Here is a 24548-nt window from a genome sequence, read left to right as displayed (position 1 = left end):
CTCCAAAGTGTCCAAGGCATGATGTCTCAAAAGTCCCATGAAGGGAATACGAGCTGCCCTGGAGGATGATCCAACCCTGGAGGTGCTCACGCCATGCTGAGCAGGACAGGTCTCTGAGCAGGACAGGTCTCTGAGCAGGACAGGTCTCTGAGCAGGACAGGTCTCTGAGCAGGACAGGTCTCTGAGCAGGACATCCCAGCGTGCCACTGGGGTGTGTGCCACAGAATCCAGTTGGAGGGGACTAAGTAGAGCAAGGAAGACCCTGTAAAGCTGGTGGATGCTTCCTCCTTCCTGCTCATCCAGATTTGCACCAGCTAGAGAGTGAAGTCAAACACAGGTTTGTATGTGCACGTGAAAAATTTGCACTTGGGTCCACTAGGTTGACTTTCCCCAGACCAGAGCTTCTCTCACCTATCCCACACAAGGCCCACATGCATTGCCAGCACATCTCAGTGCTCACTCTGTAGAAATTAAATCAACTCAGCTACAAACAGTAATACAGACCCATGACAGGCTCAGCCCTCGCAGCTTCCCTGGCCTTCAGGAAACTGTTAGCCCAGGAGCCACCAGCCTGAGTCAATTCACATCTGGCCTCTCTGTTCAGCAGGACTGGCCTTGGTTTCTAAGTCATCACACCTTGAAAACAACCTTTTCATTGAGGTAACCCAGCTGATTTCCAAAGGTGACACAAAAAAGAAGATGGATCAGAAAAAGGTGGCAGGCGTGAAAGGAGAGGGGGAAAAAAGATTTAAAAAAAAAAAAAAAAAAAAAAGAAGAAAAGGAGCTATGGAACAGAGCAATTTTCTGCTCTTCATTCATGTCATGTTCTGGCACACTTCATAGCTTTCCTCTCTGCAGCCCCCACATCAACGCAGACAGAGCACAGAAATCAGGCTGCCGTGTCACACACACTGCTGAGAACAGGGCTAAGTCTGTGACTGAGTGCCCTGCAGCCATCCCCATCCTGCCTGCCCTCCTCTTCTGTACAACTGATCAGGGCACAGGGGCTCTGATACTCACTGTAATTAAGCCCTGCTCTTGTTTGGTCCCTAGGAACTGCCATAATTAACTCGATGAATAATGGATGCATTACTTAACTGGGAGTATGAACCAGCTTGTAAAGAATTCACTAAAAGTCTTGGTCTTGCATTACAAAAAGGAATGTGACAGTCAAGAGGAGTATCATTATCAGCACAGCCGGGTCATGCCTGCACTCCTGGTTTCTCCAAGCCAACAGATTGCTTTGAGAATCAGCACAAATGACAGGATCAGACTGAGGGCGCTAGTGTCCTTCCTCAGTAGGTCATTGAAAACTCTCTGCTTTCCCAGAAGTCTCACTGTTTACGACACTGCTCCAAGCAAATGCTTTGGGTTGGTGGGAGCACCACGCACATGTTAAAAAACCAAGGTCCTTCATGGCTGTGGAGAAGTTCCTCTGAAGACCGTGCTCAGAGCAAGCAGGGCAATGACTGGCACAGAGGCAGTCCCAGCTGTATTTTCTCTGAGCATCTTCACAGAAGGATGATGTGGAGAGATAACAAATCACATCTGCCAGGTAATGTTTTAAAAATGCTATTTCATGTACAGTCATCACCAAAAAGTGCCAGGGAAATGGGTTCTTCAAATGAAACAGCTCCCAAACTGAGTCTGTTCAAGGCAGTGAACAGACTTTTAGACATTTTTTTAATTAATAACATTCTGTAACCAAATAGAGTGAGATAAATCATCACACAGATTCTATGCCTCCCTCTTAAGATAAGATGATTATTAAAGAATAAACCACAAAGCTACCTTCATTTGGACAGGGCTTTTCTTCCCATCTACTTTCAGATTCAAATTAAGTTACAACTTTTTCAGAGCAATCTATCTTTCTCTCTCTCTAAATATCACAGACCTATCTAGAATAGAGAACAGAGCACAACTGTACTCTGATTTTCGTGTTTCAGGTCCCAGGCTACATATTCAATTCTTTTCCTGCTTCTGAAGTTAACTCTGTCAGTAAAACTCTTGTTGGATTACATGTCTTTTGGAGTCTCATAGCAGGATAAATGTGAGCAAAGGTGATGTGGAATGTCCCATACTCTTCCTCCCTTTTTTTCCAATCTCCCAAAGGCATTCTGTTTCTTACAAACACATTGTGACTCACTGAGACATTCAGAATTACGTTCCTGCAATTTCCATTTTTACTTCACTCATTCAAATCCAGCCTGTTGTGGCTTGCCCAGCTTCTGTTTGGCAAATCCTCACTAGTTGTCCTCATATGGCAGTAGAGTGTGTTTGAACATCAGCTTGAAATGAGATCTAGCAAGTGTTAGAACAGGCCAGTTTCTCTAGATAATGAAGAGCAAAATGAAAAAAGGACTCGAAATATCAGTGTCTCCTCAATATCGGTAACACAGCCTCAGAGAAATGAAAAGCAAGAATTCAACCCAGGGATTGACTTGAGCCAGGCAACCACTGCTGTTTCCTGCCTCTGGCTCCAAGCAGTCCTGCAGAAATTTCATTACCTCACTGCCCAGCTTTCCTTTCCCACTCCTGGCTTTCCTCTCCGTGTAGATGCCCCAGGAGAGCCTTGTTTAGAGGATCATAGCTCTGAAACTCCTTGCAATGTTCCTCTCAATTAACATGCTCTGGAGGATTACTGAGTCTACAGGCAGAAGAGACAGAGGAGAAACCAAAATGGTGCTAAAATACCTTCTGTCAAAGAAATAAGTACCTTAGAAGTTATTTGGAGAACAAAGAAATTATTTTAACCAAATAGCTGCATTTTAACGGAATCTTTGTGGAGCTGAAACAGCCCAGATAACAACATGCTCAGCTTCATTTGATTTCCCTAGGCCTCTGATGAGTTATATTCCCAGGTAAAGGTGGTGTCTGTGTATCTGCTTGGTTTTCTGTGTCCTGTAGGTTCCCAGAAGAATGTTGCCTAAATGTAAGAGGGTCTTGGCATTTAGAATTATAAAAGAGATTCATAGAATATCCTGAGTTGGATATTCCAACTTTAAAGTCCAGTTCCTGACCCTGCACAAATCACACCAACAATCTCACCATGTCCCCAAGAGCATTGCCCAAACAATTCTTGAACTCTGCCAGGCTTGGGAGCCATGACCACTTCCCTGGGGAGCCTGTCCCAGTGCCTGACCACCCTCCAGGTGAAAAACCTTCTCCTGATATCCAACCTAATACTCCCCTGACATGGCTTCACACCATTCCCTCAGGTAATTTCAGCATTTTCAACAGCAGTGCTTATCTGCCTGGTTTCCTAATCTAAATGGCATTCATGAAGCAGGTTCTCTAACATCCGTTTACAATTTCTCGAGAGTAAACACACCAGCAGCTGCTAAATGTTCTCTCTCTCCCTATCACATGCTCTCAGTTATACTTCACCTTACAGAAAATGCAATGTTTACATAACTTATACTTTAGGTTACAGATTGCATTACCATGCTCCTGGTACAGCCTGCCCAGGACCTTTCAAGCATCCAGCTCTGTTCTCTATTGCACATAACTTGGCTAACTTTGAGCTCCTTGTGCTGCAATTTTCCATAACAGGCAACTACCTCAAGATGGATTTTTAAGCTATTTCTAAGATTACATCTAAGAACATAGATGGTTTTCTTTACAGCCTGAACCCCCCTCCCATGTCACCTAAACTAGGAAACCATTTCAGTGAGAAACATTCATGTCTCTATGTTTTGGAACAAGATTTGTGATTTGGGAGCACTGTGAGGTTTGCCCGAGGCACACAGATGTAACAGGTTGCCATTTTCCTTGCTTTTTTTATTCCTCTTGTTGCACATTTTAAGTTTTTGCTTCTCTTCATGAGATAGAAGAAAGGAAATGCAATCCATTCCAATGATGACTGGACAGAGTTTGAGATTTTTTTGAAAGGACTAAATCAGTTCTGAAGAACCTTAAATTGCTCCATACATTGGCATCATCCTCCTTTAACAGGATGTAATGGAGAGGAATCGTAGAATGCTTTGGGTTGGACAGGACCTTTAATCATTCACTTCAACTCTCCTACCCTAGGTAGGGACACCTTTCACCAGATCAGGTTGTTCAAAGCCCTAGATGAACAAATAAATCTAACAAATCTATTGATAAACTAAACCTCTTATACTTGGTTATACACTGCTCTGCAGATGCACCTCAAGTCTGGTTTGACTTATCAGCCAGTCTCCATCCTGGTTTTAACAATGCCAACTGTGCATTGATTTACTCAACTGAATTTAATTTAAAAAAAAAAGAAGAAGAAAAGAAAGACACCCCCCTGTAGACTCTAGGAGTTGTTAATACTCATTTTAAGCTGTGACCTAAGATCTGAACTTAGATATCCAGGGGATATGCACCTTTTAAGCTACAGTTTCCAGTTCCCTGCTCACGACTCATTCTTCAATGCAAATACAATTTGACGGTATCTGGTGCATAAATCAACGATGTGGCTAAAGTCTCAGTCAACTCTTCTCAGAATAAATGTTGCCATTTAAAATGTGGCAATCAAGCTTGTAAAGGGAAGGAAAGAAATGTCACTTGCAACCCAAGTGATTCTGTTAACAAGCTGGGTTCCTGCTTCAGGTTTTTGTCTGATAAAGCCACTTATCTGACTGTATGAAAGGTCATAAGTAGTTGTTGGAACAGTGGAAAGTCCACGGAAGGCTTTTTTGCCATCCTGCAACTTTTGTTTGAACTTTTAGTCGAATCATTATTTCAGTTCCCGGAGCTGAGTCATTTCATGTGCCTCGCACACGAACACGCACAGGGCAGCTCTGCTCTGCAAGAAACCTCGGCCCTACAGAGCATTTCCCTGCATGTGGAAATGCAAGGAGCTGCTCCACTCATTTCAAGATGTTTGTGCGAGGATGCACGACTCTGGGTGAAAGAACTGCATTCCTTATCAAAGCTCACCCAGCAGATCCCGGGGTAAAACTTCAAGCCTTCTCCTCAGTGCCGCTGTGCAGACGGAGCCTCAGAGGAGCGACCCTGCACAGGAGATGTTGCTAAAAGGAGAAGGGTTTAGATAGGACCAACAGCTTTCAAAGGTATGGAAACTCAGTACCAAATTTTTGTACTAAAATCATCTGCCTCTGGCACATCTGTGAACATCCTTTTAGAGAGCCCAAGTAACTAATTAACTAAAAGAAGTATCAGCTCTCTGAAGTTTGCTTCTACAACTGCCTTTCCATGATATGCACATGCCATTTGTTGAAACATCATAAGACCTTGTAAACCACAAGCATTACTAAAATATTTTTTTCCACTAACACTCCCTCCCCCTTCTTTATATCAAGTTCTATGTAAAACCTTTTGCTAAAGATCCAGATTCTCCCACTGAAACCAAGTGCTACTTGTCTGGAAATAGACCTTCTCTCTGCTTCGAAAAGCACCCAGAGCAGATGGCCAGAGACAAGACACTCTGGTATCACAATCTCACACTGTCCCTTCAATTACACATCAGAGGAATAGTCAGAGGGAAGTGTTAACTATTACAAGTTCCTTTACTCAAGAGACCAGCATCTGGCTGAAGTGAAGAACAGAACAATTCACATCAGAATTGGGGATGTCAAATTGAACCTGAGTTCAAAACCTCCTAATGCTCAGCTTCAGTGCCAGGCCAGGGCAAAAGAAGAGCGCTTGCAGAAAACGTTGTTCAGGAGAGCTGTCCAGAAAAGGCAATCCAAAATAACAGGAAAACCTGCAAGTCTTCTCTAAAGAATTGGAGAAAAAAGGTCCTTGTACAAGTCCGAATGCTGCAGCCCCCGTTTCAGCAGATACAGGGCTGCTTGCATCAAACTTTATTTTTACAGAGTGTGAATCATTTCTCACTCAGTGAGAATCACTGGGATCATTCTGCTGTTGGTATCTCTGACACCAGCACTGCTAAAAATACAAAAAACTCCAAAGTCAGCCATGGCGTGTTGTCAGCTCTGAACCTTTCTACGTGATTGCTGCGTCTCCTGCATCTGCTGACAAAGAGCAGGAGCAGGGGCTGACACCTCTCAGAACAGCCTGTTAAAAGAGTGCAGGACCAGGCCCACCCTCCACACACACACTCTCAAAAAAACCTCCTCCTTCTCCATTTATCCCCAATAGTAAATATTTGATTTCTGCTCCTGGTCTGATGAACAATGGCAGCCTGTAATTATAGCTAATACCATACAGGCTGCTGTGCTGTCACTCACTTTTGCTCTCAGCCATGCCTGAGAACAGAAGGACCATACAGTTATCTTTGCAGCACTAAACTAGCTGCTTAGCTCACACCCAGCTAAAGAAGTCATGCAGTTGTAACTCTTTTCCCTCTGAAAACGTGAACTGAAAAGCAGCAGAAGACACTTTTCCAAAACCCCTTTGCCATTTCATATTTTAATCTGCAATGACGGCTCAAGAATGCACATTATCCAATTTTGTCTACCAAATCACAGCTGGAGAGCAAGCCAGTAGTGAGTCCTTCATTTTAAGTGATTATTTACATAATCTTTAACATCCACCCCCTCCGGAAGAGAGATATCTTGCAACATGTGAAGATAGCTGTGCTAATTATGATTTCAGTTGCCATGAAACAGCCTTCAAATGTGGTCCCTCCCATCGTGTTATAAACAAGGTCTTGGGGTGTGGTTTGCTTAACAAGGAGCAATATCTGCAGCTTAACTAACTGTATGTTTTCACGTACGGTGGGATTGTGCAACCACATGCCACTGGCTGCTGTAGAGGCCAGAACTGCAGTTTGCACCAACTTAGACAAATTCACAGAGAAAAAGTGCATTGCAAATAGCCTCTGGTTCTGAAAACCATTAAGTGACTGTCTGAAGTGTGTTCAGGGAAGAATTTCTCTGAACCAGCCTCCTCCTGGATCCGATTGCACAGCTGGAATTTGGGAAATGGGCTTTGGTCTCTCCACCTCTGGTCCCTGTAACAAGCCAGCTGGAAGTCAGGTTTCCTACCAGGTTTGATCTAGCAGCAGATTGATGGAGTGGCCTGTTCATTCTCATCCTCACTCCCAGGATAAGTGCTTTGTCTAGGGGAAATGGAAAAAAAGGCTCTTTGTAGTGCTGTTGGATCCACTTTGAAACAGCTGTAGTTTGGTTGAACATGGAGGTTCAGGACTCACATTTTGTCTAGTTTACATGAGATAATATTTCATTCAGTGGTATGGGAATCTCATCTCATTTCCGCTGGCAGACTTGCTCTTCTGAGTCTTATCTCTAACTGGGTGATAAACTGATATCACAGAACCATAAAATAGTTTGAGTTGGAAGGGACCTTTTAAAGGTCATCTAGTCTAACCCTGCTGACGTGGGAAGGGACACCTCCCACTTGGCTCCAATCCCTGTCCAACCTGGCCTTGAATACTCCAGGGACGGAGCATCCACAGCTTCTCTGGGCAACCTGTGCCAGTGCTTTACACCCTCATTGGAAAAATGTTCATGGAATACAGTCTTAAAGATTTGAACTTAGAATGGCACTCTGCCTATTAACAGGAGTTTGATACCTGGTGAATTTTAGCTTAGTGTGATGTGTAAGAAATTGTCTGGCATCATGGAAAGGCAGACAGGGCAGAACCCATGTCCCTCACATGACAAGGTACGTGACCCCGCCAGTATTTTCACTTGCCCAACAAAGCAATGGAAAGAAAGAAACGGCCTCAAATCCATTACTGATATACCACACTTCCTCCAAAAGGAAAAGGGGGCTCCTCTTCTCCATGCACCTTCCAGAGGGGAATGGGGCAAGGAGCTGCTGTCCCAGTAATGGCTGTCTAAAAAAGCAAAACTATTTTGTTCAACTCCAATCTAAACTTTTTTTTTTGTTGTTCTTTTCACAGGGCAGATATGGAGAGGTAGCACTCAAGCTGACCCAAAACAGTGTCATGGTTCATTAGCAAATTAGAGTTTTAAAAGTAACTATTCCTACAGCACTAACAGCAGGGCAGGATAAGATGTCACGAGAAGATTAAAAGAAAATGCTACCTGGACTACTGAGGTTGCTGGCCAGACATAGAGGGCTCTTGCAACTCTGCTGTCATTTGTGCTGATGCACACAGGTTTTGTGGTAGAACTTTGGTCAGTGGAGATAAACCAAATGCTCTCTATGCCCAGCATTCAGACTCCTGAGCTCATTGCCCTTCTTTTTGTCCCTTGTTTTCGTAAAGAGTTATATAATAAATTTTGTTGGATCACTGCCACACTGAGTTATGTTCTGCAATAATTGTGAAATCCCTGTGTGGTCGGCTAGACATAACAGAGGGATCACTGCCATATATTTTGCCCAATGCCCCATACACCACAAACAGCATTTATTCCCAGTGTAACTCTGCCATGCCCAAGGGAGTTTCATTTTGGAGGAATTTTTCCAACAAGTCTCACCTCAGTAAGAAAAAAGAAAAACAAAACCAAAACACCAAAACTAAAAGTATCTTTCCCTGACACCCTGAGAAAAAACAAACCAAAACATGTGGCTTAAGGCCAATACAGGGCTCTCCCAACCTTCAAGCTAAAGACTAAAATACTTCTAAAGAAAATAACTATTTGGTTTCTGTTTTTCTCCACCATCTTCCAGACGGATAGTAAAGCAAAGAAAAACTGGAAGTACTGCAGATCTAAATGCCACAGGCTTCTCCTTGCATCTGTCCTTCATAGTCATTTGCTTCCTCCTCCACACACACCCTTTCAAAGATAAAATTCCATCTTCAAAGCTACCTCTAAACCATCACCAACTGCCTCACTGTTTTTATTTTGGTTTTCTGGACAAATTTTCAGGTTTCAATCCACTGCCTTTAGGTGCAGACAAGTCAACTGTCATATATAAAACACCCTCAAGTGTCAGGAGACACTCTGAGTTTTCTAACAGGGTTCAAGTGGTGAGGATGAGGAATTGAATACTGGATCATGACAAAGCCTGAGGCTGTGAGATGCCTGCTCATGGACCAGGAGCAATGCCCTGGCACTGCTGAGGTCTCTGATCCAAGCTGGGTTAGGTACCCTACAGGAAAGTTAAGATTTCCAGTGCCTCTTTTCCCCTTGTGCTGAGACAGTGGATGAGCACAGGCTGCAAGGCTGGTGTGGACAGTGATGCTGTAAATACCACAGAGCCTCATCCTAAGATGCAGAAACTCATTCCACTAAGAAAATACAGCCAAGATCATTACAGAACCATAATATGGCTTGGGATGAAGAGGACTGTAAAGATCATCTAGTTCCAACCCTCTTGCATTGGCAAGAACACCTTCCACTAGACCAGGTTAATAACTGAACAGCCAGAGCTGTGCTGTACATCTTCAGCAGATGTTGCATGAGATGAGCTTGCATCCCAAACACGTGGCTGCTGTCCCTTTTGGTTTTAAGGAAAGGGTTGATGTTTCCCAATCTCCACTTTCTTGCTTAGTGTGGGCTTTTCCTACTCCAGGGGTAGCCCCTGCTAAGCAGGAGCCCCCAGAGCCATCAGTCTGAAGTGCACAGTGACCAGAGAGCTGATAATTCCCTGCTGCTACTGCTGTAGGATTTAGTCACTTGTGTACTTAATAGCAGTCAACTTTGCATTTATAGGCAAGGTGGAGACACAGTCCCACGTTAGCAGCAGCATCTCCTAGAACGGGTTTTCAAGGAAACCTTTACTATTAAATCCTGAATTCATTCAAATCAGCACAACCCATTGACACCAGCAGAAGTTCAGTTCATACCAGCTGGGGATGGACCAATTTTCATTAAACTTGCAACACTCTAGGACTGCATTTGAACTGACCTGATTGTGCCCAAAATACTAAGTGCTTCTAGAAGGTTGATGGACTGATGTTATTGATTGGGATGATGTGGTTGCCAACAGATAGGCTGCATAGAGCATTTCAAAGCTCAATTTTGTTACAACACTAAGCTGCATTGCCCTGTAAAAGCCTCAGAAAAAGGTTGTGATCAGAGCTTTGTTAAAGCTGGAATCAGTCTCCCCCTAGAAATGCTGCCAGAAATGCCTCCATGAGGCTTCTCAGGTAGGTCTCACTGGTTTTGGCTTCATTTACTATTGCTTGAGACTGGCTTTTCTCCTCAAAATTTTATCAGCTTGCTTGTAGCCCTCTAATCCCTCTTGCAGCCTCCTTACCCCCCTCCACCCCCCTCGTGGAAAGGGCAGACCTCTGGCACAGACCACAGACACCCAGCCCAGCTTGCCTCCCTCAGCACTGCTGCTGTCTGGGGACTGCTGGCACAGGCTATAGGGCACGTCCATCACACTTATTATCTCCTTGTAGTTTCATTATTAAAGTTAGAAAAAAAGTTTATTCAACGCTTTTCTACAGGGCTGATTCCTTTCCTGTCCTTAAACCAGTATAATTGGGATCTCCTTGAGGCTGACACTAGAAGACATGTAACAATACAGATTTACTTTATGTTCCTTCTTATGGAATCCCCCTGGCCCTTTACAAACTGCACAAGCATAACAAAACAAGACAATAAAACACACAAAAACATGTTAACTGAAATATCTGTCATTAAAGTTTTAGTGCCTAGGTACTTCCCACTAACAGTCTGCAGTATAAACCGGTGAAATCAGGTTAGGACTACAAAAGCAAACACTACTTTTATAACCTTGCAGTCAGACTAGGAGGAAATGGGAGGAGAGTGAGCCAAGCCCCTCCTGGTGTAATCAGGTGCAAAGCCATTCCAGTAGTGGCTTCACACTGGTTTATGAAGTCCAGCACTTACCCAGCTCCTCAGCATGCATCAAATCAGCCTCAGCTTGTGGAAAAGAGGAGCACTGCTCTGCTCCCTGCAGCTCAGCAAATTTTGGCCCTGCCCAATTCTGTGGGAAACAGACTCCTGGTTGGGACCACTGGTTGCTGCCTTTCTACACAGCCCTGGGCACTGTCAGTCGGTAAAATGTCTTAACTAAGTCAGATGGAGAGGTCTCAAAGATATTGCATTTCACATGAATACACCAAATCTAATCCTCTATTAAGGAACCATTTGCTACAATGCAAATAGGTCCTTGCTCCCAGCAGGGAGCAGTTACAGTGCAGTCCTTCATCCAAACAGGAGCAACAAAAGAAGGGACCTAGACAATAATTGCGAAAAATCATAGTTCAAAAAGTCCTGACTGGCAGGGCTGGAGACCACATTGCTCCCACTGGCATTCCCCTGTGCACCTTGATGAATCCTCTCTTGTGTTCAGGCATAGAAAAGCTGTTGTGAAAATAACACTCTAGGACACAGTAGATCAGTTGGCACTGAAAAATGTTTGCATTCAATTGTTCTTCAGTTCTGTTAGCCTTTTGGCCATCTTCCTGAATTTGACAGCAACGTCTGTCATATAAAATCAATTCTGGTTTACTATTTTTTTTTAAATGTCTTTATGTGAACACTCTCCACTCTAAAAGGCAGAAGGCTGATGAGAGCAGGGAAATAAGGGACTAATGTGTCTCAGTGGAGTTACAGAGGAAGAGGTTGGCAAATGCCTGTGCTGCTGCTCTTACAGCAGTGTGGCTGTAGCCACAGTGGCCCAAGGATGGTTAACCAGTTAACAGGTTCATAAATTTTATCAGCCTCTATTTCAGACCTGAAAAAGATCTCCAGGGCCATTTCTAGTCAGCTTTATCCCCAGCTCTAGCAGCTGATTTATTCTGAGCTATTCTTCCCAGAAACCTTGTCTTGCTGGCAGTATTAGAGACAGGCCTCTGTTTCCCTGTTTTCAACATCTTGCATTTTATGGACAAGTGTTACCAGGCACAAAACTCAGCTTATCATCCTGGACAACTCCTCACAAACAGTTACACAATGGGAACAGCAGACAACAAAGGCAATGAACTTCCAGTTGGAGTGTAACCACAGAGGTCACACACCTGAGCCTGTCTCCACCAGGACAAGGACATCTCCTCCAACAGGAAGAAGCTGTTTGCCAGTGCTGGCTCCTCTGGTCCTGTGTCCAAACATTCAAGACTTCATTATAAGGTCGGGGAACGAGGAATCGCATGATTAAGTGAGAATCCCAGTTTCCACTCATGTGGTTAGAAAGAAAAAAGGAAAATCCCCTTATAACTGGATTTTTCATTGCCAGAGGCTTTCAGCACTGCAGGTCTCAATTAACAGCTGTCCAGCAGACACCAGTTTGCTCTAGTTTCTGAGTGGGCTGTGCATACTGCACTGTCAAAGCTCTGACTCAAAGCTCTTTGTGGGGAAGGGGAGGGCAGACACAGCCAGTGGGACAAATGTAAATGCCTGTCCTAGTCGAGTCTGTCTCAGAAGCCACTCAGAAGAACTTTAGGAGATTAGTCCTTTAGGCAGGGGTGAATTTTAGACATCATTCTTTGATGCAACAGAGACACACAGCAGCAGTTTCTATCACTGTCAGTAGAAGCTAATGTCAGGCCTCTGCAGGCAGCCCTGTGACCTTCTCTTTAAAGATTTGTCAGCTTTACACCATAACACTGATATCAGCCAGCTTTTAAAAGCAGCCTCCAAGTGCACAGGCGTGAGCCTGCTCACAGCTACCCTGATTAAGCCAAGAGCAGAATTCATTCCTTATTGCTAATAGGGGAAACAGAACAAAATGAAGCTGCCATAAATAAACCAAAGTAAAGGCCAAATTTTGCCCTCAGCTGTGCATGAGCTGGAAGGGGTCAGTCAGGGAAGACAAGATAATTGAGTCTGGGGCACGATGCCAGGGATGGGGATGCATACCTGCCTCTTCATCCTGCATTCCCCCAGCACCACCAGCAAGGCAAATTCTGATTATTTCTTGTGTAAGCAAACAGACTCTGGACTAGACTGCAGTCAAACAGGGATAGCCATGGCCAGTCTAGACAAATCCATGCCAGTGGCACAGGAGCTAGACTAGATACCCATAAGCAGGGTGGCTGCAGTGGCACAGGATAGTGTGAAAGAAAACAGTTGAGTTTTTCAACTGCTGAGACAGGTAGGCAGAGCTCCCTGGATATAATTGCCCCCATCAGTGGCTGGCAGAGGTTTGGGTCTGAGTGGCTTTAACCACATGAGCATCTGCTGCATATCAGGTTGGAGCAAGATGACTTGAGGTTCCTCAGTGCACCTCTCACTCACAGCGAAGGGAAACCATAGGGGAAAGCCTGGTGTGGTATAAACATGAAGCAGTGAATGAATCTACTAAAAAAGCTCCCCTTTCAACAGTGTCTTTCTCTCCATAAGGTTTCATTGCATGGCTGCCTCCCCTTTCATTTGTCAGCCTTCTTTTCCCTCCTTAATTAAAATTAGGATGTTCAAACCCTGCAGCTAATTCAGCTGAGAGGACTGTAAACATTAGACACGTGCTCTGCACCAAAACACCACAGAGCCTTGCAACATTTTCTTTTAGGAAAACAACGTTGCCAAAACACAGCAGTAGAAGGATCAATTTAGGCCATGTTGGGATAACCCATCCTTTATTTTGCTCCTCCAGGCACAGATGTACTTCTGTGCCCTTCCCTCCTTGATGATTTACATCTCACACAAACCTGTCCTGGCTCTCAGCTGCTCCAAAACCTGAGCCAACACAGGAGTGGGGTTGGCTTTAATCCACCCTGGTGCCTTCACTAGTCCAGGACTATGGAAGGCTGTACACCTATCAGCACAATTTAGACTATGCTATGCTTCTCATAACCTTGGCAAATTAGCAGCAGCAAGGGAATAGGAGCAGGAACAAAATCTGGGCTTCCAGGGAAAGTTCCTAGGGGTTAGTTCTGTGGGGACTTTCTTTTACCATCTATTTATTCATCCGGGACTGGATGCTCTAGCAACATTGTAAAGGAGAATCATCCCTTATATCTCACAGGAAACTCATTTTCATAGGAGTTCAAGTTCACTAGAGCTGAAGGGAGTTGTGCAAAAAGATCCTGTTAAAATGTAACCAGTCATCGGATGTGCCAGTTAATCATCTACTTTGAAGCTTGTCCCTTTTGATAATAATTTTCCATGGTTGCAGAATTAAAGCTTAACTGGTCATTGGCTTCGAAAATGACCTTGTCTGACAGGGAATGCAGAAGAGGAAACAACAGTAACATGACCTTCTTGTGTAAATTCTGGATGTGGACAGAAGGGGAGAAAAATACAGCTGGCAGTTTCCAATTGACTCAGTGATTTATCTCAACCAGTCTGTAACCTCCCCCCGGTCACCCCCAGGCACCAAACTCCAGCCCCTGCTGCCAGGAGCTGTAGGGCAGTGTCAGATAGAGCCCTGTCAACATGGCTTATTAGAGACAGAAGATGCACTCTGAGGAAAGCACAGGAACATCACAGCTTTGGACCTGATGGATGAGGTGCCAGCAGGGGTTGGTGCCTTCCTGCTCAGCCCTGAACAGCAGGCCAGGATCCTGCTGGAGAAAGAACTGTGGGGATAAGCTGGTCCCAGTGCCAGCAAGGACTGGGAGAGCTGAGTACTTCCTTCCTTGCCTTGAGGAAATTTGATGGAAACATAAGTATTTAAAAATCCAAATTACAGGCAGGAGAGTTCATAAAGAGATACCAGGCATGACAACCATCCTCACCACGTCCACAATCAGTAGAAATAAGAGGTTAAAAACAGACCAGTTTCACTGGACTCACAATGTTCACACAATTTTACTGCTGGAATTCCAACACCGTGTGTAGAACTATGTTAGCCTGTTAATGATGAGATGGAAATAAATCCAAACTTTTCCTAGGCAGATAAGAAACACTGCAAAGCAACAGATGAGGATAAGAAACAAACATCACAAGATGTTTGTGATGATATGCTGCAATACCCACACTGGACTTCCCCCAGCAAAAGTGCCCTCAGACAAGATGCTGGGGAGTCAGAGCTGTTCACACACTCGATTACTACAACAATTTTTGGAATGGGGCAAGAGAGAACATAACTCATTACCAGATTTAAGGAAACTTAGTCACCCAGTAATGAAGGTAAGTGATTTGATAGATTGTCAAAGCAAAAAAAGCTCTTAGCATGAGTCCTCTCTTTTCAAAAGCACCTTACTTAAGACTTAAGAGACCATTTCACTGACTGGCAGTGAAATTTAAGCTTAAAATCCCTGAAAACATGACTCAGTCCAATGAGATGGTAAATCAACAGGGTGAAGAAACATACATTCATTTATGTAATTATTTATTTACTAAAGATGAAGTGCAATTTAACGTGGTCAAAAACACTGGGAGAGTTAAGTGTCTAAGGGAATACTTAAATAATAATTATTTGGTTTTGAAAGGTTTTGGACAAAGCACTGGAATGAGAAACTTCCAGAACTCCTCAAAAATCTGGAGCTCTTCAGCCAAAAGATTCCTCCTCTCACTGCTTGTGCCTGCTGGTGGTCTTGGTTTCACTGCACTGTAATGTGCAGGCTTGGAAGAAACTCCCTGGCAGAGCTGCTGAACTGAAGTCTCCCAGCTCTTCTGGTGCTCTGCTTCCAGCCAGCTTCCCAGGCTAAATTGCCCAGCAGCTGGGAACCTAGTGTCTGCCGATCCACTCAGCTATTTTTCTCAGAAAAATAGGATCTCAGGTCACCTACTAAGTATCATCTTGCTGTTTTGGAGATTGTCCACAAGGAAACTTGGAGCTGCACTTTGGATACCGCAAAAGTGCAGAGCCTGAGACACCTTCATCTCAGGGACCTCAGTTTGGTGGGAAACACACCATCCAACCCCAATGAGATACAGCTTGAGATCCCACAAGGAGAAAATTCCCAGTCAAAAGGAAGATGGGACACTTAGAAGAGTCCTGCAGCTCTGAGTGCTTATTGTTGCATAACAGGAAAATTCTGCAGCGCCATGAAGAGCACAGAGATGCTGTTTATATCCCCTGCCTGGTTTCAGTGAGCTATTTTGTACTAAATTTCCCTGCTGATCCATCTGCATTGTGATAGCAGGTGTCTGCTAACATCCATCACACGTTATTGCATTTTTCCCTTCCACCTTCAGGTGTAAAGGGCACAATGCATCACTGTACAATAGGAGAGGAAGAAGACGCTGCCTAATTTCCCATGGGATGCAATATTTATCCTGTAAGTGCGGATTAACTGAATAACTTGCTAGATTTGTGTCAAGGCTTGTAAGAAGTGGTGACTAATCCTAGCTAGTGGGGATTAACAATGTTTGCTGTGGGAAATGTGCCAGACTTTTCAATTATATCATGTCTTACAAACAGACTGCAAGAGTTCTGTGTGAATACAACTGTGTTCTTGCCCCGGCACAGTGACAAGAGGGGATGTCCTTCCTAGTTTTTTAATGCCACAGACTAGAGTAAGCCTCAGCAAGAACATCACATGGATGGACAGCAGTATGAGAGCCTGTTCTTCTCTTAGAGAAGGGCAAAAGGAGGAGAAGGATCGGATGTGCAGCCAGGAAGCCCCAGAGCTGCACTTTCAGAAGCTATGGTTGAGTGTGCATCACCTGTGCTACCCTCACGTGTCAAAACACACACAGTCACACACTTTCCAGAAGGAGGGAGCCCCAGAAGGCCATGCATGGCAGCACTGAGAAGTGGTGTCGAAGACTCAGGCGCCAAGCAGCACACAAGGCCACTCCCACATCTATGTTAAAAATCACAAGACTAGAGTCTTCATCATCAGTAAGGAAAAAAGCAGAAAGAAACCCAAGGGCTCCAGTGGCAACACAAAAGCATCCCACTGTGTTCTTGCCCATAAACACTTCCTCACACAACTGTATTGTGCAAAGGTGCAGCTCACTCTGATTTTCATTTTGCTGCCTCTGCACAATGGGGAGACACAAAACTCCTCACAAGACAGGAAAGAGGTCTGAAGTATGGCACACAAACCAAGTTGGAGGCATACAGCCCATCCTGACCACTCCAGCTCATTTCCACATACCAACAGCCAGACCAAGGGCTTGACTCAACACCAGTTTGGAACTTACATTTTGTTTCAAAAACTTCTAGATATCATAGAATCACTGAATCAGGTAGGCTGGAAAAGACTCTGAGGTCGTGGAGTCCACCATGTCAACCAGACCATGGCACTAAGTGCCATGTCCAGCCTTTCCTTAAACACCTCCAGGGAGAGTGACTCCACACCTCCCTGGGCAGCCCATTCCAGTGCCCAATTACCCTTTCTGTGAAGAAATTCTTCCTAATGTCTAACCTAAACCTGCCCTGGCTCAGCTTAAGACTATGTCCTCTTGTCCTGTTGCTGGTTGCCTGGGAGAAGAGACCAACCCCTATCCATCTAATGCCTCCTTTCAGGTAGTTGTAGGGAGTGACAAAGTGTCTTCAAACCTCCTGTTCTCTGAGCTAAACCCCTTTCAACTTCCCCAGCTGCTCCTCATAAGACTTTTGTTCCAGACCCTTCACCAGCTCCCTGTCCCTCCTCTGGACCTGCTCCAGCACCTCAATGCCCCTTCTGAATTTGAGGGCCCACAACCAGACACAGCACTCAAGGGGTGGTCTCACCAGTGCTGAACACAAGGGAAGAATCACTTCCCTAGTCCTGCTGGCCACACTATGTCTTATACAGATATTTAGCAAACCCAAATAAATATAGAAGTAAAACAAACCACAGAGGCTCATCTTGTAAGTATTGCTCTGCCGCTCTCTGACCATACAGAATCAAATACCCAGGAACCAAAGTGCTTGTCTTCTGAGCCTGCGTTCAGACTCACCCACGGGAGCTTTATGCTTTGTACAAGACAAAACCACCTTTCTGTGCTTCTCCTGGAGCTCTCCTAACGAGCTCTGCATTAACCTTGATTTCTCCCACAAGTATCAGTAGTTATTACTACTTACTAGTCTTCCAAGGTGCTTGGGAGTAACAACAGCACTGAGGTAATTAGAGGAAAAGGAACATCTACTTATGAGTAAGGTATATGCAGCTGAACAGAATGTTTTGCAATGGCATGACTGCCCAGTGACAGCTGTTCCAGCACACTGGAGATGGCCTAGTCATTCTTCAGACTGGTGACAGATTGTCCCCTGTGACTGCACCCACCTCCACAAGGACTTGGCTAGAAAAGCAGAAAAACGCATTACAAAACATTCCACAATCAACTGACAAGGCCCTCCTGTGGCATCAGGGACTTTTAAATCCAGATTCTGCATCTAAACACAGAGAGGGGATTTGAAACTGGGTCTTGAGCCTCACCTAGCAATGCTTTTACCAGCTAACTGCGGGGAAGAGCATCACCACACATTCGTTTTTTAAATATTTCCATATGAAATATTTAATTTCCAATTTATTAGTTTAGCTGTAATTATTTGTCAAACAGAAACAAAAGCTGCAAGCAAAGGTGAGTTTAGGCCTCACACATGTTTTTTCTGGTTACTGTACATCACTGAGTGCCAATGTGGCCAGACACCATCACCCCATTTTGCAGGCAAGAGGTGATGACAGCGAGACCCTACATGAAAAATATTGGGCTTTGCTGCTCCAGGTCCTTCAGTAAGATGTGGAACAGGAAACCTACCGCCAGCCTCAAAGAAAGCTTTGGTCAACTCTAGGCAGCTGCAAAGGGAGCTGCTCCCACAGCATTTGAAAGTCCTGTCTCCACCTGCCCGCTCCTGCCTTCCCTGTACTGAGCATTATGATAATGAATCATGCACCAGCCTCCCTCCTCGATTTATTTGCCAAAAAAAGATTTGTGTGGGGTGGCAATTAAAGAGGTAGAATGTGATATTCATCAGCCTGCGTGCCTCTGAGCCTGACCACATCCTGGTGCAGCAGCTCCTCACAGTTGTTCAGACACTGTGGTAATGGGTGTTTGGACAAAAAATACAACACAACAATTTCAACACCACCCAGTGAAGGAGAACTTGCCTCTCTGTGCCACAGAGATGGACTCCACAGATGTGCCCAGGAAGACAATAGGAAAAGCTGTCATGTACTAATTTCCCCAAAGCCTGCTTTAATGAATGAACTCATTAAGTCTACTAGCAGGCACTGTTTCCTAATGTGGGACATAGGACACCAATGGCATGGACACTACATTGGACATCTGAGGGTCCCAAGCCCAGACGCCATCGAAACAAGCAAGTACTAGAGTCAAGCAGGAGTCCCACACCATTCCAGCCAGCTGCACTAGGGAAGGCCATAAACAAAGCTGAGTCAGTTGCTCATTTTCTTCTCTGCAACTTTGCCTTCCATGGCACACACAGAGTGAGGAGAGGACATGGCAGCCACCAACACCACTCTCTCTAAAACTGCAGGAAGCTTTACAACAAAGCTTTTCCTCCACTGGTGCCCACAGAGCTTCTGTCCCAGGACTCTTCAGCTCTATGCCCAAACACTTCCCCAGCCTCTCAGGGAGCTGACAGTCTGTAACAGGAGAGACAACACCTATGGTCCCATAAGAAGGGAGCAGGAGAGGGAAATGGTGCTGCTCAGGCCCCCACAATAACAAAGGATTTGCCAAATGAGAACAGAGTTAAAGCAACCCCTGCCTGAGCCTTGCACCAGAGTGGCTTTTTCTCTGGCCCTCCATGGGGATGGTTCATGAACTCAACCCACTCCTATCTACCTCCACAGACCCTGTGGGTTCTACCTGCCCTCACCTCCACTGGGTAAGCCCTGTCCTTCCTAACAGTTTTGCACAGTATTTAATATTTAATGACAGCTTGAGGTTTTCCTTACAAGCATCCCCATCCACTCACCATTACAGCCTGCAACCCTTGTGCCCAGTTCTGGCACGCTGATGCACTCCTACCACCACAGAAATAACACCATGGTCACCGTGCTTGTCACCAGACTTGCAAGCAGCAAGTGACTTAGACAGTCTGGCTTTTGTGGATCTGAATTACAAACCTTCCCCAGGATTCTGCTGAACTTGCCACAGTTATTACACCATCAGATGCAAGAGGTGGGAGAAGAAAGAGGAGCTTCCTCAAACAAAGGGGAAGAAACTATATGGGCTGGACAGTTCCATTTCCCAGTTTTTTGATCAACTTTCAGAGATTTCACTGAAATAGAGGATTGTAATGAAAATGTTAGCATGGATAATATTTTACAGATATAAACTGTATGCACCAGGTATTCAGTAGGCATACTATATAAAAATATTTTAAATAATTCTGTGCTAAGCACCATATTGTCCTGGAAGCAACAACAACAAAAAAGAATATGTTCATATTTTTTGTTTAGCTCGCTTCCTTATGTAGGGTTCATATTTTCTTCTAAAACAGTGGCAAGAGAGTTGTGAAATACAAATAGCTTCTCTTTTTACTCTTCATCATTATGTTCAATATTGACTGCTCCCACTCACTCAGATTAGCTATATTTTGTAAACAGCAAATGCACTTTAAAAGTGCAGATTTTTTCCAAGGCTTTCTCAATTCTGCAGACGTAAAACTTTTCATTGATCTATTAAAATCACTCTTTCATTTACATAACTTCTAACAGGCTGTACGCCTTCCCATGGCAGTGACCATGGTCTCTAACCTGTACTTTTCCCCACTGTTGCAAAACTACAAAACCCAGACCTACTACACCACATTTTTGACCAAGTTTTGTTTGACGATATTTCACTTGTGATGACACAAACGTTCTGGAAAACATTCCCTAAACCTTGGCTCTTTTCTCACTTTCCATGCTTGATGTTCTAACTGTCCTGACACTTCTTGTCCAGAAAGGTAAGAGTGCAAAACTGGTGAATATTCCTAAGGGGTTGGTTGCACACTTGCCTTTCTAGTATTTAGATGAACATTTTAGCAATAGATATTGTTTAAAAGTCTAGTTCTGTACAGTATAAACATTATCTAAAAGTATTTTTGTAAAAATTCTATATGAAATATTTGTGTCTTTCAGGTCCTCCTTCAACACTCAATTTCTCAAAGTACTGATTCTGAGTATGTTCTAGCACAAGACCTCTTTGCTGCTTCTACTCAGCCACAATCATCATCATCATCATCACTGGAGTGTTCAACTTCTGAGGCAAGAACTGAATACTGTTTTTCAGCACTAGAATGGTTAACAGCTGACATGATATTTTTAAGTTAGCTATGTCAATTATTATGTCAATATTTCAACTTTTCCACTGGCTTGGGAGTTTAGTGCTGCTTTTGTTGCTTTTCCATTCTCATGTTCTGAACCCTCTTGAGCAACATCCCCCTGCCTCCACTCTCCCATTTTCCCCTTTGTTCAGCTTTTTAAGAAACCACTTGCACTTGTATTGTGAGTGTAATCTATGGCAGAAATATTAGCTGTAGATTTTATAGCTGTATAAAATCTGGTATAAATATCACAACTCAGTCTTAATCACCAAATTTTTCAATATACCTCTAGTGTCTAAAGAACAAGTCCTGCAAGGAGTGATGAGGGAGCTGTGGGTGCGTAACCTGGAGAAAAGGAGGCTTGGGGGGCCCTTATCAACCTCTACAACTACCTGACAGTAGCCAGGTGGGGCTCAGCCTCTTGTCCCAGGTAACAAGAGACAGGACAAGAGGGAATGGCATCAAGTGCTACATACCTGGAGCTGCTCTCTTTGTTAACATCACTGCACAGGTTAAGCATCTAAACCATCTTGGATCATGTTTCCTTACAGACACCATCTTAGTGAAGTGACAATGAACAGTGTAAGGACATTGCTGCAGGTATCAGAAGTACCCAGCTGAAAAAATTCCTGAATGGGGCACCAGAATAATGGATAATGTTTACACAATGGATGTACTAAGGATGTTCTTCCTATAATGGCAACTTTCAAGCAAAAGGAGTATATCAAAATGTCAAAAATTTTGGAGACTACAGCTCTAAGGAATAAGATTTCAACAACTGTCTTGGTTATTTAAGGACATTTTTCATAAGTTTGCACCGAAACCACGTGTCACACTTCTTTCTAAGATGACACCCCCTTCAGAGAAGGCAAGGAGATTACTCAGAGGCAGGTCCTGACCAGTATAACTGTGTACAAGCAAGAAAAGGGGATGGAGGGAGAGTCATCTGGCTGCTTTTTGGATGGGAAAGCATCATTTTGGTAGCCTTAGAAACAAAAACCATAAGCACAGCTGGCAACCACCTGGCCCCAGGCTATGCCTTGCCCTTCTCAGAGCACAGCAGGACAGGGTGTGGGCAGTGCTGAGCAGAGATCCCACAGGAGAACCTGAGCTCTGCAGGAAGTGGTGTCTGACTCAACAGCGAGGCAGCAGAGCTTAGGGCACTGCACTATTTCAGGGACTAGGGCTTGAATGTGACTTCACACACACAGCCCAAACTAGAGTCATCATCAAAGACTTTGTGGTTGCTCTTGGGAAAAGGCCTATTCCCAGTGACTTGGTGACAGGCAAAGAGCTACTGTTTGTACTTCCAGAGCTTAGTCACTTTGGAAGTTGAAGCAAGAAGCAAGCATTCTTCAATTCCTGTCCTGATAAACCAAGTGATGCTGTTCTGAATGGTTTCTCAGCACTGCCTCGGGGAACACCATTCCAGTAGAGATAAAGCTTGTGTGCATATCATTTCTTCAGTGACCCCTTTGAATAATAAGTGCTATTTAAATGTAAGATCTTATCTGTGCAAATCTTATCTGTCACAAATAAATTGGCTTTGTATCAGCCTTTGCCCAAGATCATGCCAACTCTCCCAGCCTTTTTTTCCTCTGTTATGCCCCGTTCCAGAGGGACATAACAGGAGGCTCATACTACTTAGCTTACCAACTGTAAGCCAGGTAAATAGCTGGGTGCTTCATTTTTCCCTCATTAGGTGGGACTGTCAACAACACAAAGCAGTTGTGGGATAGAAAAGGACACCTCCTGTGCACAAGCACAGTGTAAGTCTTGGACCAAAAATTAATTTATTCTGGCTGTTTGATCTGAGATATCACATGGGACCTCTTTTTCTGATATTAGGTCATTCTGTTTCCTAAAGACCAGTATCCTCCTGGACAACAGAAAATGGACTCACTCAAGCTCATTAACCCCTTCCCTGACCTCTAAGTGCCCACTCTCACCAACCATGTACCCTGATGCCTCCAAACCCAAGGTAGCTTCACTGTGGTGCTGACCAGCTTTTCTTCATGAAACATTCCAGCAAGCACATAACTCCCAGACTGGGTAGCTTGGCTACAAGTTTTGATCTGATTTTAAAAGAACCACCTTCAAGCTGGACAGAAAAGTAGCTGTTCTCTCTTACAGTCAGGGATGGGTGGTGGGGGAAGGAGGGAAGGGTGAAGACCTCGAAGAATTCCTATGAGTGACAGATTTCACCCGTATCTTCAGCCCTTAAAAACTCTGTTCAAGGGAGAAATACTAGAGCCAGTGTGTCCAAAAAGCTTTACTTCTATGAAAGCCAGTCAAGTCCAACCAAAATATCTCTTTCCACTTCAGTTGTGGTTGGATTGGGCCCTTAAACTGAGCAAGGAAGCAGGCACCAGCAGAACAAACTAAGATGTTGTTGTTGCTGAGTTGTAAGGACATTTAATGATTTGGAAGAGCACTATTGTTAACAGCTTAGTTATACTGTAATAACCACCAAAAAGACATTTACACAAATTTCCTGCACACTAATACTGATCAGAACAGCCTTTAGATTATGGTCCTGTTTCCTGTAAGCATATATAAATGCATATAGAAGACCACTGTCATGATTCAGTGACTGTTCAGTGACAAAGTGATTAGGTAAGTACTGATTTTTCAGAAGAATCCAATGACAAACAAGGCCAAATGCCAAGTATTTAGGAAATATGGGTATTTAGAAATAAGATTACAACATCCATGTCAGAAATATCTAGAGTTGGAAAAGAATCAGGTAAATTGCAACATCAGTTCTACCAAGTAACCCTTCCTCTCCAAAGCCACTTTGATGTTCTAGTCAAATATTTCAGACTGCAGATCAAACCCAGTTCTGGTTTTGCCACGAGCATTTTTACAAAGAATTTGTCAAGAACTTGGGGTTTTGCTTCTGTAGACCAGTAATCAGGTTGTCAAAATAACCACCACCACACCCATAGAGCAGGGAGCACATGTTTTTTCCTATCAGTGTCAGAAGAAGTGAATTAGTGCTTAAACTATATATACATATTCTCATAACTGTGAGTTCCTGGTACCTGTGTGTGCTTTCCTGGCAAAGTCTTTCCACGAGTAGAGCTTTCTCCATTAGATCCTACAAAAAGAAAGGTACTAAAAATGTAGAACTTATACACCAATCTCCAAAGGATAACACTGTCTCATGGGGGATACACGGCTCTTCTCCAAAATGCACATATAGCACATATATTATTATTATTACTATGTGCACATAATGCACATATACTCTCTTTTTCCTGGAACAATGAGGCCAGGAGCATTGTGTACATTCACTCTGATCTCCTCAAGGAGCACAGCTCAGGAGAAGACCTTGCTTCAACAGGTGGGTCTGACCATCCGAGTCTGGATGTTTGCAGACTGTGGTGCCTTGCAATTGCAGCAGGGCATCACAGAACAAAACTTGCATCAATTTTGCCATTAAATGGCAACACCCAATGACTGAACACCTTAAAGGCTGTGGGGAGCTCAAGGAACTGGAACTCTACTTCTGCAAGAGGTAGAAATCCACCAGGAATGTTTCATTTCCAGGAGGTTAATGTTTCTGACACAGCAGAATTGCCCGGACTGGCCAAAAGTTAAGAGATAAATTGATTGTTCAAGGTACAGGGACAGAATGGGAGAAAAGA

The 24548-nt window shown here is 44.0% G+C and overlaps 2 long non-coding RNA genes across 2 annotated transcripts in view; one reads left to right on the top strand and one right to left on the bottom strand.

Moving 5' to 3' along the window:
- LOC135420382 (uncharacterized) overlaps nt 1-24548 on the bottom strand; it is a 249349-nt gene that overhangs the window by 152538 nt on the left and 72263 nt on the right. The gene's annotated exons all lie outside the window — the stretch shown is intronic.
- On the top strand, nt 21195-22401 carry LOC135420043 (uncharacterized). Its single transcript, XR_010433310.1, has 2 exons — nt 21195-21328; nt 21450-22401. It is a non-coding gene; the product is annotated as an uncharacterized LOC135420043 (long non-coding RNA).

This window comes from Pseudopipra pipra, chromosome 11 (genome assembly GCF_036250125.1).
Source record: "Pseudopipra pipra isolate bDixPip1 chromosome 11, bDixPip1.hap1, whole genome shotgun sequence".
In the NCBI taxonomy this organism is placed as follows: Eukaryota; Metazoa; Chordata; class Aves; order Passeriformes; family Pipridae; genus Pseudopipra; species Pseudopipra pipra.
Note: the sequence above shows the minus strand (reverse complement) of the source record. Positions and strands in the feature narration are given on the sequence as shown.